This window comes from Porites lutea, chromosome 3, assembly GCF_958299795.1.
Source record: "Porites lutea chromosome 3, jaPorLute2.1, whole genome shotgun sequence".
Classification (NCBI taxonomy): Eukaryota; Metazoa; Cnidaria; class Anthozoa; order Scleractinia; family Poritidae; genus Porites; species Porites lutea.
In genome coordinates this window covers 25,210,148-25,222,801 of record NC_133203.1, presented here as the reverse complement: position 1 = coordinate 25,222,801, position 12,654 = coordinate 25,210,148, and the positions used below count along the sequence as shown (strand labels likewise).

Here is a 12,654-nt window from a genome sequence, read left to right as displayed (position 1 = left end):
ACGAAAACAGGAACTTTGAGAATTTCGCACACAAGTTCATCTCATGTAAGCCTGTAAAATGTAAATCTCCCGTTGATTCTTTGCAGTTTTCGGAGGGTTTAGAATTTTTTCTTGTGCTTTTTTGAGGGAATATTTTAAAAAAAAGTGACACTTGACCGGCTCATTTGCTTTGCGAAAATCTGTGAATTTATATTTTCGCCTGAATTGTGTCACAACTCTCCCAATCTGCGGAAGAAAACTGAGTAAACATTCAAATATGTTCTCCGCTTATTTCAAGAAGAAACATAATAAGAATAGAATAAATTGAGACACCAATTTTGGTGAAAAAAGTACTGTTTTGATCGTCGAAGAAACGGGGAAATCAACTATTACAGCTGATTCTTAAAAGTCAAAATTGAAATATTTTCTTTCGTCACGTTACCTTCACCAAACAATAAAAAGAACCCTCCTAAGTGAGATTTGGGTAAAGACTTTTCTACCCAAGCCTTTACAGAAAGATGAAAGATCAAAATCCGAGCATTTCCGAGTACTTCACGAAAACGTTTCTGAAATGGCCGCGCGATGGACTGGAGACTACGTGACGTAAATGTTGGTCTTCAGGCCGAAAAAAAGTTCTGCGCAAGCTTCTGCGCATCTCCTATCGCAGGCTTCAGGCGGGTTTTTCTGTGTGTATACCGTGTTTGTTTGTCACTGAGAGAGTTTTGACTGAGATCGAATGAAATGCACGAGGTGCGAACGTTTGCTCCTTGTGAAGTCTTTTTATTTGTTTGTTTGTTTTTTCCCCGTCACTTGAAAATTACTGGATTCAGAACAACCAATGTTAAAGGAAAAACGGATCATTCCGTCAGTCTGAGGTGAAATAAAAAGCTTTGATCATTTCCAAAGAGGCGAGTATTTTTCTGATTGAGCATTCAATTAATTTGTGAGTTGATTTCGCCTATTTTCGCCCGGCTGAATTAAAACCCGCTTGTATTCTGTTATTAGTAGTTACGGTTACTTTTTTTTACGTTCCCAGATTTATATATTACCTTGGCAGAACCATCTTTATCCCTCTCTTCAGTCAAAGAACCTTGCTAACGCATGCGAGTGAACAAACTTGTGCGCTTAAAACGTTTTCGGAAATAAAAGGTTAGCAAGCTTTATACTCGAAAAGAAAAGTCTACTTCGATCATTTTTCTGTTGCTCAAGTAATAATAGTCAGGGATTATTTGATTGTTGCCCCGCAGGGATTTCGCCCATAAGGCGAAATTTCGAGGAGGCACTCTAGTAACTCGCGCTTATATTAAGGAAAGTAACTCACAGTTGAAATATACAGTCATACAGTCAATATCGAAAAAATCTCGATTTGCTTGAACAGGGGCCGCGAGGAATCGGTGGTAATGATGACGTTTCTATTGTTTTAGCCCGCAAGTACGAAATGGTTAGGATGACGTAAAACAAAAAATCCCGAAGGGGCCGCTTACAATAGGTAGATTTTGTGACATTAATTGTGCAGTCATACTTCGATACCCTTTTGTGTTACGTGTTATCAGTGACATTCTGTGGAGCAGTTGTTATGAAAGTTATGGACCAAAAGACACTCAATAAGCGCAGATGAAGTTATAAGGTGCGTATAACAGTGTATATTTTAACACTAAGTGAGTTTGCCAGACACGAGTTCACAAATCTTTGATTGGACACCTTGCAAAACACTCTCTCTCTTTCTTTGACCGGTATACGACTCGGCCCCAAACAAGCAAGAAGAGTGAATGATTCATCGGCTAGCTTATCACTAGCAGAACGGCGGACGATTACAGAAATTCGCCGACCATCAAATTCTGTGCTGACTTATTCCCTGTTCACAGATGTCCTTCCGCTATAAAGTTTAAAATAAGACTACAATGAGCGAGCGTGAATTGATCGAACGTCCTTTAATTTCTAAGGCTTACTTTCGGGCAAATAAAATGAACTAAATGTAAAAAGTGAAATAGAAATAGCGGAAAATTAAACTTAATTTTAAGTCTTTTCTTATGGTTTAGAATAAACTATTCTCGAAACTGAGAATGTTTTGATCAAAGCTGTGTAAATCGAACTGAAACAGTGAATGGAACCTTGCGTATCCTGTATTTATCTCACCTGTTGTATGGAATATGTGTGAACATCTTCATTATGAATCGGTATATTTCAAAGAACTACACAACGAGTAAGAATACTATTGACCGACAATATACAGAGCGGGGGCAGCTAGAGTGTCAACTATTACTAGTTTATACTACTACATGAGAAATTTCTGCAGTTTGATTGGCTTAGAGCAGTGGTATTAATTTGAAATACCCAAATTTGAAAATTACAAACCTTTCGCGGGTAGTAGTATAAACAAATAATAGCATGATTTGTAGTGATATTTGGCATAAATACCACTCGTGATTTTTCAAAATTGTCTCAAATTTCACTCGCCTATTAAATCATATACATAACTGGAAAGACGTTTTTACAATAATGTAACTTTAAGTGTATGTTTGAAAGAAATCTTACTAACACGTAGGTTTTTAAAAGGTGTTATGCAAGTTCAACTTGACAACACAAAGCAAAATTTACCTGCGCGAAACGATCAAGGTAAAAAGAAACTATAGTTGCTTTGAAACCGATTTTCGGAAAGATTTTACTAGATAAAGATTAACTCTTTTTCTGCCCACATATCAACGCCAAAACTTCTACATTGATGATTTTGTTTATATTTTAGTGATCTGCAAAGCTACAAGTGTCCGATCGAATGAATGCATCTTGAAAAAAAATCGGACCTACGCACGCACATTTCCAGTAAAACGCAAGGAAATTACTGTCGTTAAAGTCCGTTTTAATACGAGGAAATAAAAGAATAAGAAGGTTATAACCACAGCTTGCAACTTTTAAACACACATTCCTTTTTCTTTGCAGGTTTTTGGCCGCACAAACCACCAAAATTTCTGCACCAAGTCGACTCGAAAAAGACTGTTTTGAATTTCCCGCTTTTTTTCACCTGACCAACATTGACGTCACAAGCTGTTTTTGCGGACAATTTTCCGACCGCTCTACGAAGATTAGGGTCAAAAAATAGCAATTTCAGAATTTTATTATTATCATTCAATAACAATTTTATATTCGTGGCCTCTAGTTATGACAGATTAGTGTGCAGAAGGGCCGGCTGTTAAGTTCTTCATTTTAGGAGAGAAGAATTTCCATAAGAGTGCAAAAATTTTGCGAGTGTCTTAAAAACGGTATCGCCCGTTTATAAATGGACATTTGCTCCGCCACCAAGGAAAGGGAATTGTGTACAGAGAAAAAAACCAAACCAACCACAGAATTACTTTCGATAACCCTCTTCCTATTCTCGGAAGTGAACTAGAACTAGCCTGAAAATGAGGCTACGACATGAAAACGAGAGAGAATGCCATAAATAATGTACTTCTCATTCTGTTATCTTCACTCGTTGCGGTGTCCTATTTCCCATGCAGGAGCGGGTGGAGCCTATTTAAACTTATTTTTAATCAGCCACTCGTATATCTGGTTTCGTAGTGTAGTGGTTATCACGTCTGCTTTACACGCAGAAGGTCGCCAGTTCGATCCTGGCCGAAACCATTCGTTTTTTTTTTTCGTTTTTCTTTTTCGTCACTGAAATGCTAGAACTATGTTCGGAAGAACAATATGTGTTTCGGTTTTATTGGGGAAGGACCCAACTGAAAACAATTATTTCTTTGTAAAGTAAGGGGACTTTCAGAACTTCTTTTTAATTTTCAGTTTGGTGTAGTTTGAGCGATGCATAGCTTCTAGTTCATAGACCCATTTACTTTTTGTCAGCGCACGAAACTTTCATAAAGCTGACGAAGAAGTCATCAGTGGCTTTTCAGCTCTTGGAGTAAGTGCGATTTCCAGCAGAGAGACGATGGCCTTAATCGAGAAATTTGTGTGCTAGCTGTATGTACCAAGGCTGGTGTACGGTGAAAGAGCTGAGATGGCTGTTTCGAAAGAAGCAAGCGCAGTCAGACTCAAAGGCTTCCACCAACCCAAGCTGCACTAAGTCAAGCAATCTTAAGAACTCACTATCAACTGCTGGTGTGGAATAATGACGAAGTCGCAAATCCCACCCTTCCATGCCCAGAAAAATTTGGCAGGACGGCGGATGAAAATGGATGGGTGCCTGTCATGAAGAAACTACGTATACCAGCCGCTCCAGACGCAATTACTTACCTTGTAAAGTGCAAATGCGCCAAGGAGAGATGCTCAACAAACCGCTGCCGATGTAGAAAAGCTGGGATAAACTGCACCGATTTATGTCGTCGTTTAGACAGTGGGAAACTTTGTGAAAATATGCATGACAACGAAGGTGATGATGACGATGGTTACGATGATGATGGTGGTGATGATGATGATGATGACGATGATGACGATGAAGCAAGGTCTGGAAGGGGTTTCAGTGATCCGTGAATTGACCGGTGAACAGAGAGTGAATTGGAGAAACTCATGAAACACAGTCGTGATTAGTGAATTATAAATTCACTGTGACGCGTGATCCTCTAACATTGTAGTCCGTGAATCGAGATTTCTACCGATAAAACAGATGTGTGTGTCGTGACGAGGGTTCGAAGTTAAGCCATGTAAAAGTGAAACATTGTTGACCTTCGATTTTGTAGCAATAATATTCATTGCCAGACAACTTTGTAGTGGTCAAGCAAAAAGCAGAGAATTGCCAGTTTAATCACCATACTTTTTGTTTCCTTAACATTGAGGGGTCGTCAGTTTTACGACCAACTCTTGCCTATTTTAGTCCAGTAACCACTAAGAATCATTGATGGACGTGACCAGTTAATATACGTTCATCACCTTTTCACGTGATTCGTGAAATGACTCAAAAGGGTAACGTGATTCGAGAATGCAGGGAAATTTAACCCGTGATTCGAGATCCAGACTCCCCCTTCCAGTCCTTCCAGACCCGGATGAAGATGAGGAGGAAGATTTTTTATGACTAGGTTTCATGGGAAGACAATGAAAATAAATAAAAAATACGTGTTGGACACACTTGAACATTTCTGTCTGAGCGTTTTACTTAGCTGATCATTTCACAGTAATAGGAGTTAAGCTATTAACTTTTCGTCAATCGCTAAGATACATGTAGATGAAAATGACTGCATGACATATCCTGGTCTGGTCACAAAATTTCTTGTACACCACAGCTGAAACATCGATCTCTTATCTCTAAGACATTGGATTCCGGATGTAAATACAGTATCTTAATCCACATCAAAGGACCAGTGAAAAATTTTACGAACCACCACATTTCTTTGGCCACGTGATTAGAGCATAATATCCAAGCGAATACCTAATTCCGCCACTAATGAGTGAGTGTTTGTCTAAGGCCAAAACTGACGTCATTGAGTTAAATGTCTCCTGTCATTTTGGTTTCGTTTTATCCACAGTTGATAGCACTATAATACGTTTATTGCTCAGTCTCCCTTTCACGCTAGCTTTGTGACATGACTAGTGGCAGCGTCCCACTGGCTCAGACAAACACTCACAACATTGCGTTTTATATCCCCGTTATTTTAGTTTTTTCACAGTTAAAGAACTATAAGAAGCTTTATTTCGCAGCCTCGTTTTCGTGCTAGCTTCGTCACGTTACTAGTGAAGTATCCCAGCGGCTATGAAAAAAACTGACAACATCGAGTTTTAAAACTCCTGTTATTTTGGTGTCATTTTATCTACAGTTTGTAAAGTTTTAAGACATTTTATTCCCCAACCTCGTTTTCATGCATAGTCTGTTAGGCTAATTTTTTAACCCCCCCCCCCAAAAAAAAAGCCTCGGCGCGGGTTACAAAACTGGCAACAAGATTTTTCTTTCTTCTTGATACCTCTAGAGCAGTTGCTTGCTTTCAGCACGAACTTCCCACGGGAGCTATATTTCTTACATATGCTCCTGGACTATTTCACGACGACGCCAAAACGCAGAGAAAGACAACAATTGTGTGGATTTCTGCCCTTGCATCAAAAGTCTGGTTAAAAGCCTGGTGAGCCTGGTAAACCCTGGTTGAACCAGACTTACCAGGCTTTTGACAATTATCAACTAAAACTGAAAGCCTGGTTGAGCCTGGTTTTACTCTGGTAACTCAGGTCTCTACTTAAAAATACTAACCAGAAATGCTTGGTTAGTCTGGTATTACCAGGCTTTCATGGTAGGCCTGGTTGAAATTTTCCACCTCAAAAGCCTGGTTTAACCAAGGTTTTCTGGGAAATCTGGTTTACAATTTCCACCTCAGAAACATGGTAAGCCTGGTTTAACCAGGGTTTACTGGTAGGCCTAATAAAAATCTCCCACCTCAAAAGCGTGGTAAGCCTGGTTCTCCCAGACCTTTTTCTAGTAATCTGGTTTAATTTAAACCTTAAAAGCTTGGTAAGCCTGGCTGACAATGACAAATCATAAAATATGTAAACAAAGGACAAAACATTAACAAGGTTTTTTCCTGGTTTTCGTGATAAAGTTAAAAATATCATGTCAAGAAGCAAGAGCTGGGCTGAAAAGTACATGCTACATTTTTGAAGGTACAGTAATAATGTTTCAATAAAGAGGCATCTTCATAGGCCAACAATAAAATTTTATTGAAAAAAAGGCAACTAAAAATCGGCAACAACAATGAGTATACACCTTGAACATTAATAGTTTATGGTATTACCCTGAGTTTACAGTCCATTTAACATGTAGAAATACAGTCATGTACTTGTTTTAAACATGCATTTAGCAGGCTAGCAAGACATTTATGAAAAAATACATGCATAGATGTATAATGCAGTGTTGAGGGTTTAAGTATACTGTAAATCCAGTTTACAGGCTAAAATGTGTAAATTCTTATCTGCATTTGTTGCCTCCCATGGCACGGCTTGAACTTGGTTGTAAATCTCCTTTCTAATTTTTTACTCATCCTGTCAAAGAATAATAATCAATCAACAACTGAAAATTTGCTCTAAATTACAGGTTCTGCAAATAACATGTAGCTTCACTATTTCAGTAAGACCGAGTGGAATCCAATTCGGTCTGCAATCAATACATGTACAGGTGTCTAACAAAATCAGACAACTGTGTACCGGGAGTCCGATTTGTTTAATCACAAGTATGATTACTGACCGAATTAAAGGACATGAAGTCTGTTAGACTAATTAATCATAACTTTCACAAAGTTTGTGATGTTAAAGCATTTCTTTAAAAAAAAAAATAAAAAAACAAGATAATCAGACAGCTTTTGATGGCGGTGAAAAAAAAACCATTCAAGAGTGAGCGCAACGCCATGTTGCATACTGTCCAATTACTTTAAGGCATGACAAACAAACATAAACCACGTTAATCACACACCCATCTAAGAGAAAAAGGTCAACACATGGATAGTTGTATATATTAGCCAGTGCTTTTGTATAAATTGTGACTACACACTGTTGATAAATTCATTGCTTGCTAATGTTTAAAGAAAGTAAAAATCACGTACATTGCACATTGTGGTTTTTGCTGTAAAGTCAAGAAAATAATAAAAAAAGAAATTGGAGAGTTAAATTTTGGTATCAATTATACATTGCAACAGACTAATGCCATGTTGAAAATACTGAACGTTGTGATTAATGCTTGTTTGAAACACAGTCCACACATCTTCATTACCATGAGCCAAACCATTTTTTAAGCCCACTCAAAACCTCAAATGAAGCTGTAAATTTATTAACCACAACAGAACTAAATCATAGGAATTCTACAGTGTGTGAGAGAGTTATAAACAATCAACGGCGGTCTTTTTTGCATGAGCATACGCATTGAGACTTGATAAAGAGCACGTGGCCAGTGACAACGACAGTGGTACATAGTCATAGGAACCAAATTCTTCACTTTGAAAGCTTGCTTGAGATTCAAATGGTAGCAGGAACTTAGGGAAGACCGTCTTTGTCCAAAAGAAGTAAAGACCTGGTGATTTACAGAAAGTGGAGACTGATGCGTTGAACGAGCTGAAAGAGAAAGCTTCTCAAGGATGTCTGACACGAACATGGCTAATTTTTGTTGTTTGGTGCTAGACTTGTCTTGATTCCCCTTCAAGAACCGCAAATTTTGGCAAAGAATGTATTGCTGACGGGGAGCTTTCAAGCAAAATGTTCTTTATTTAGTGTTTGTCTATAAATCCGATTTAAATTAGTTTCTTGATGCCATAGAGGATTTCTGTCAATAATTTGTGGATAGCTGATTTCGCCATATTTCGGGAGTTGATTAATAACGATCAGCGGGCGACTACCACGCTGTTATCAGTTGGAATAGACAGCTGTTGTCTTAAGAATTTTAGCGATACAAAGTTTGTTTATCACAAAATTGCAGAACTTCTTGTTTTTGTGGTGACTAACACTGTAACGCATCTTTTAAAGGAATTTGAATTGCTTTTAGCCGTTTGGTTCATCAAAATCAGTCCTATTGACTGCAGTTTTGACTGTGTCTCACTGATATTCATTTTTTTATTGTTCGAGACACACGGAGTGAATACCACCAACATCTCCCCAGGTGACTAATCTAAATGTCTGTCTTGTGTGCTGTTCATTTTGTAGCTTTAAGGTGCTGAACATCACCAGCTTTTGTGCACTTCGAACCCACTCGCTGAGGCAGAAATCTGCTATGTTTCATTTTTTTATATTTCTGTTCCTTTCCCCATTTAAAACAAATCAAATTGAAAGTGTTTACTTACATTATCAAATGTTTCAACAGTTCGTTCAGACTTTAATGAGGTCAGTGCAATCCTACAAGCACTACATACATGCGAGCTGTTGTCCAGGTCAAGTCGGGAGATCGAATTTGATAATAGCTTGTGGTATGTTAAAGCCCGTCTACTTCGCTTTTGTTAAGACCATGTCAGAGTTTTTACAAACTACAAATTTTGTTAAATAACGATCACATTTGCCAAGACCAACGAGGAAAATAATCGCGATGATAGCTTTGAGACACGCCATTTTGATGAGGGCAGACCCTGTGGTGAAAGTCCATGTACACTGCTTGTTCAGCGGTCGCGCACGCTCATGCAAAAAATACCCCTGTTTAAACAGTCAAAAAAGAACCTGAATAAAACTGATTCACTCAGGCTTCATTGAGTGCGATGCTCTCTCTTAAAAAAGTACAGTGTAATCAAGTGAATGTAAATTCATATGATATACGTTACACTCCAGAAAAACAAGAACAGAAATGGACATGCAAGTGCAGTTTTAGAGATGCAAGCATAAACATAGCATGGTCCTCAGTAGAGGCGCATATGCATAGCATAAGAGATTATGTGTTGGTGAGGATGGCCTTAACAGAGGCATAAGAATAAACAAACGAATAAAACGTACATGTAAGCTTACGTTGAACTGTGGAGAATTGTTTTTGATTTTGCCGCTGTCAGGTTCCAGTTTGTAATACGATTTCCGTACGGCCCCGTTCATATATAAGGCTTGCAGCAGTCATTTCATACTATTTCACACAAATAGTTAATGTGATGGGAATCGAAACAGAAGACTTAAGCTTATATGATCTGAATAGTGCTGCACGGAAATCTTAGCTTACCACGTACACTATATGAGTTTCTAGTTAGCGTTAATCTTTTACTATGCTTTGCTACAGATAAATATCGTACCTCAATGTAAAGACTGGTCCCTCTTCTGCTTTGATTTAGCCGACGACCTTGTTCCCTGTAAAACTAAGTCCGCAAAAACTCGCCTTGCACCTCGTTGATCGCAGTTGATCACTGGATCAAAGTTCGATTGTTTTTAAGCGCGCACGCTGTAAAAATGGTCAGCAGTGATGTTCGAATTACAGGCAAGGTCGCAAGGCAAACCGATCAGACCAGTTTGAGTACTGGGCGGTTCAATTGAAATAACGGCTTTTTTACGTTGGCAAGTGTTGGGTTATGCATGTTAGCGTATTGTAATTTTTTATAGGAAGAATTTTCGTATTCAAAACATGTTTAACCTCTAGCGCCAAAGTTTAACAAACGGCACTTGTTGCGCGACTGTTAGGCAGCACAATCGATCGCTTCTCCTCGAAAACTTCGCACCGCTGATATCAGATCATCCCGTTGGATTCGGGAAACGATTTTAGGTGAGTTCTGTTTTTAATGATTCTTAAGTAGTACTTTTTTATGGTAGATTACTTGCTAGTAAAGCGAAGTAATAATATTTTCGTTGTTGTGTACCGGGGCACAGTCAGACCTTGCCGCGATTACAGTTGATGTAAGAAATATAAGCTTCCTGGTACAAATGTGGCAGAAGCTGTGCGTGGTCTCTGTTAGTTTATTTTTAGCCATTCACTTTTACCGAAATGATGTTTGATGGGCATGAAGATATTTTTTTCTCAAACGACAAATCAGTCTCGTCCACGAAAGGATTCACTGGGAAAAAGCAATAAGGGTCAGAACCTTGACCAGAACATAAATGAAAGACGTATTGTTTAGGCCCAGTTCATACGTCGTGCTTCTGCCGTGCCGAGCTTCATTCTTGAATTAAGTTCGACATAAGCACGACGGCACGGCAGCGATTCAAACGTCGTCCTTATGCCGTGTCGAACCTAAAGCATAAATTTCGGAAATGTATTTTTCGAGGGAATTGTTTATCTTGCGAGCCCCGCGAGTAGCTTCGAGGAAAAATGTCCTTCAATGAGCATGTGCATTGATTCTGTTTATTACCCCAGAGCTCCTCTGTGCATGATGGTCAGGAATCAGAAGCGTAAGCACTGCGCCGGGGTCGAGAATGGTTTAAAACAAACATGGCGGCTTTCCGTGCAAGTTTGCATGCTCTTTCCCCCTTGGTTTGCAGTGCTGCAGAGTCCGATAATTGATCAGAAGACGAACTACCTTTTGACGAAAATATTCCACTAGCTGGCTACAAAGAACAAGACGAAGAGGAAGACGAGCAAGCGATCGACAATGTTGAGTCAGTGTCATCGCAATCGTGTTGTATACGACCAAGGATAAAATTGAAGGTGGCTTTTGATACACGAAACGTTTTCTTGAACCTCTGATCAGTGTATGTGTTCCATACTTCTTCGAACCATCCCTTGTTACGGGGAAGCCGTCGACATGATCGATCAGCAGTGGTTTTCTCGGGAGAAATAAGAAAAGCAGAAAGAAAAAAAACTTCTAATAATAACATTCGCCTGACGGTCAAAAGGAAAATGATTTTCTGCTGCATTTCTTTTCTTCTCCTCCTCGAGTTTTGTAAGAGTTTTAAAAGTAGCAATTTACCCCGGAGGTTACGGTGCAGCGCCATTTTCGTCACCGCTGTACTGACTACTGACAATTTTTGACTTAATTAAGCAAGGGGCTCAACTGACATGAACCGACAAACCGACAACTGACAAATTTTGTCGGTTTGTCAGTACCGACAAATTCACTGACAATTTTTGACTTAACTAAGCGAGAGTTCAACTGACATGAGCCGACAAATTCACTGACAATTTTTGACTTAATTAAGCAAGGGTTCAGCTGACATAAACCGACAACGAACAACTTTTAGTTCCTGAAATGAAGAAGAGATGTGATGTGGCCGCATGTCAAGTCTTGAAAACGTTTTTAACAATTTTAAGCCAATATGTATCAGTTAACGCTTTGGTGACGGCCAGCGAGAAACGAAAAAAACTGAGATGTTTTAACCATTTCCCTTCTTGAGCTGATTTTTGACTATCATAAGAATGGCCAACAATGAGGTTTGCAACAAAGAGGGCATATTTCGGAGTAAAGGGATGTAATTAAACAGAAAAATTATTATAAACATTTTTGTTCGCAGAAGCCGCGGCGCACAAACCAAAATTGGAACTTTTTTTAGGATCTATTTCGATCTTTCTCAGTCTCGCTCTATGTATTTTTTTCTTTGCCTTCCTTCTTTATAAACAGTTTTATTGCCCACTTTATCTTCTTTCTTTTCCATTGAATTGAGCCTGCCTAATTTTTAGTAAAGGGGCAATTTTAATCTTCAAAGATTAGTGAAGGTAAACAGCTAAATTGACAGTGAATTTTCTCCCAAAATGTTACTTTTCTTAATTTTCCTAGTAAGTGTAACTCTATTAGGATTGCTCAGAATATCCTGACAACGAGGCATCGATGGAAAGATATATATTTGATGACGTTGTTACTTAGCAACTTATTTATAGGTTAAAGTGAAAGCTTTTAAAGTGGGTATGGGAGTGAAAATATGCATACTTTCATATGGAAGGAAAACGACCAAAGGCAAAGGGCCAGTAAAGGAAAAACGGAAATACACGCATGATGTTGCTGGCACGATACGAGTTTAATAATCTCATCTGTATACAGTATCATGTCCACGCCTTTCACATGAAGTTTGGGACCAAAAGCAATGTGAAACCACCATGATAAGGCCTAGTGGCACAATCGACAAAACTCAACAATATATAATTCATTTGAAGTGTAAATCTCTGATCATCTTTATAGCTTTATAGTCTTATTGTAGATCAAATAATCTGATTTTGCGTTTCATTCTAAATGAATGTGCATGCCTAAATTTCAATTTTAACCAGTCAAGTACGGCGTACAATGGCAAGTATATGACATACCGGGTGTCAAATCAAATATCAGTACTAATATAACGGTAGCCTGCGTAGCATGGCGGTTTTGTCGAGCGAGGCGCACGAGCGGCGAATCT

General features: G+C 38.7%; 1 non-coding gene across 1 annotated transcript; it reads left to right on the top strand.

Annotated features, from left to right (window-relative positions):
* The first annotated feature begins 3,524 nt into the window (after nt 1–3,524).
* On the top strand, nt 3,525–3,597 carry Trnav-uac (transfer RNA valine (anticodon UAC)). The gene has a single exon. It is a non-coding gene; the product is annotated as a tRNA-Val (tRNA).
* Nucleotides 3,598–12,654: the final 9,057 nt, after the last annotated feature.